This window comes from Gymnoscopelus microlampas, assembly GCF_963454915.1.
Source record: "Gymnoscopelus microlampas genome assembly, chromosome: 10".
Classification (NCBI taxonomy): Eukaryota; Metazoa; Chordata; class Actinopteri; order Myctophiformes; family Myctophidae; genus Gymnoscopelus; species Gymnoscopelus microlampas.
Genome location: NC_139947.1, coordinates 29,007,091 through 29,009,890, shown reverse-complemented (window position 1 = coordinate 29,009,890; position 2,800 = coordinate 29,007,091).

The window sequence follows — 2,800 nt, the reverse complement described above, 5'->3', positions numbered from 1 at the left end:
CTGATGTTTCTGCAGGTGTCTGAGTTTTACGACAGAGTAATTAACCATTTTAACCCCAGCTCTCTGTCTGTCCTTGTCTTCACCTCCGGTGTGATGAGGCTATGAGCTTAGGATAGCGACCATGCTAGAACCACGGTGTGTGTGTGTGTGTGTGTGTGTGTGTGTGTGTGTGTGTGTGTGTGTGTGTGGGTGGAGGCTCAACCACTGTGATCTACAATGCTGATAACCTGCCATCAACAAGTATTTTGTCAAGACTTGACTTGAATTTCCATAATCCTGACCATGGGGTCAGTGGTACCAAATTGTGCTATTGTCTTTGTTTTGGTATTTTTGGGTTCCCAAATCTGCTGTTATCTTCTTCCTACCCAGCATTGGAGCATGTCCTCATCTCTTTGCTTCTAGTGCCAAGCTAAGCTCACGAAAAACCTTTTTCAGGGAAATATTTAGTATTTTAGGTTTAAGTTATAAATGGAAAGCATGGGCCTGAATTAAGATCAGCTTCTGACATTATTGTGCCATTCATTTATATTATTTTCCCCATTGTGTGTGTGCGTGTGTGCGTGTGTGCGTGTGTGCGTGTGTGCGTGTGTGTGCGTGTGTGCGCGTGTGTGTGTGTGTGTGTGTGTGTGTGTGTGTGTGTGTGTGTGTGTGTGTGTGTGTGTGTTTTTGTGTGTTTGTGTGCGGCATATTTGTTTTACTGTGGCAGTGCTTGCTTGCTCAAGGGAGTTGTCTGGGACAATGGCCAGCATATCACTAGAGTGTGTGTGTGTGTGTGTGTGTGTGTGTGTGTGTGTGTGTGTGTGTGTGTGTGTGTGTGTGTGTGTGTGTGTGTGTGTGTGTGTGTGTGTGTGTGTGTGTGTGTGTGTGTGTGTGTGTGTTCATTTAAACAGAAGTAAACCACTATGACTCTCCTCCATGTCTGGAGGGGGCTTACATAAGCCTATTTACTCTCCCAAGGGATTCCCCACCTTCATCCCAATCTTCCTCATCCTCCAATCCATCCCTTACTCCATTCGTCCTCCAGACCCGATCTCTCTTTATTTTGTCTCTCCATCTCTCCTGCCCACCCACTCATGTCTATAACAGAGTTGATTCTGAAGGCTTCTTACAAGACCTTGACAGTACAAGACCTCTCTCTCTCTCTGTCTCTCTGTCTCCCTCTTCCCCCATCGTGTTGTTTTTTCTTCATCTGTCCATCCCTCTCTGCTGTCTTTCTCTGGTCTCTAATATCATTCTGTCTGTCTGTGTTGCCTTGTGTCCATTTCTTCTTCAATCCATCTTTGCCCCTCTCTCTCTCTCTGTGACACACACACACACACACACACACACACACACACACACACACACACACACACACACACACACACACACACACACACACACACACACACACACACACACACACACACACACACACACACACACACACACACACACACACACACACACACACACACCGTACTGTACAAACCAAACAAACGACACTGTCGTTCTACAGATCTGGCACCAGTTCCTCTCCCCTTCAGGTGTTGTTCTTATCCCATCTCCACACAGTCTCACTCTTTCCCAAAGCCTCATTCATCCCTCCTTGCCCCCCCTTCCCCCAATTCAATCCTCCCATCCCTCCACTTCCCCTCCCTTTCTCCCCCTCTGGCGTTTACAGCCCCATGTGGTAAAGTCCCCTCTCGCTCCCATTCATCACTCACTCATAGCCTGGATCCACCATGCTTAAGGATGCTGAACACAATTTAGCCTGCATCCCTGTCTTTCCCCTTTCTCTTTCACCTTACCCTTCCCTCTTTCCCTGTCTCTCCCTTTCTCCTTCACCTTCTCCCTCCCTCTTCCCACCCCCCCCCCCCCCCGTGATATCCTCCTTTTTCTCTGTGTCAACTATGCACATTTTTTATTCTCTTCTTTTAATCACTTTAAGTATACTGTATGGCAATGGATACACTCCATTGCTGTTGCACTATAACTTACATATATACTTACAGTACATGTCTGATATCTGCTGCTAAGTGGTGTCTGTCTTGTACAAGAGACTGTGATTTTCTGCCTATTTCATTTTCCTGTTGTCTGACTTTTTCCTTTGTTTCATTCTGTATTCTTGTGACTGTATTCTTGTTCTGCAAATCATTGGAGCTTATATTGGCAATAATGTCACCCTCTCTTTTACACCTGCAGGAAGTCTAGGTCCTACTAAGGGGGTTGCACATGCCTGCGCACACTGGGGCTGCACAATATCATACTTCAATAGTTATGCTAATATCTCAATACTGATACTATATACAATAATAACTATGGGTTCACACTTATATTATATTTTAATTGTATCAACAGTGAAAAAAAAACATTCTTCAAAAAACAGCATATTACAGGTCAATCATGCTCTTATTTTAAACGTTTAGTCTGGCGGTTAATCTCCATGCTGACCGATTCAGTCTCTTTGGTGCGCCTAGATTGTACTGGTCTGCCGGAATCCCTGACCTGTAAACTTGTGATGTTTCAATACACTTGAAGTTGAAGTTGAAATTGAACAAAACATCCTCTATTTTCAGTTTATGTACTACATACAGTACGCACTTAAAAGATGTATACAAAATAATAAATAATAATAATAAAAATAATTAGCTATTTTCTCAGAAAGCAATCAGCTACTGCTATTGAAATACAGCACACTGTATTTATAACCTCAAATTCTGCATTCTATAATCAGGGACTCTGCCCAAGTTTATTTTCATCAGTTTAAAAAAGAAAACAAAAAACAACAACACCATTAAAAGATAGGTAACTGACTGAG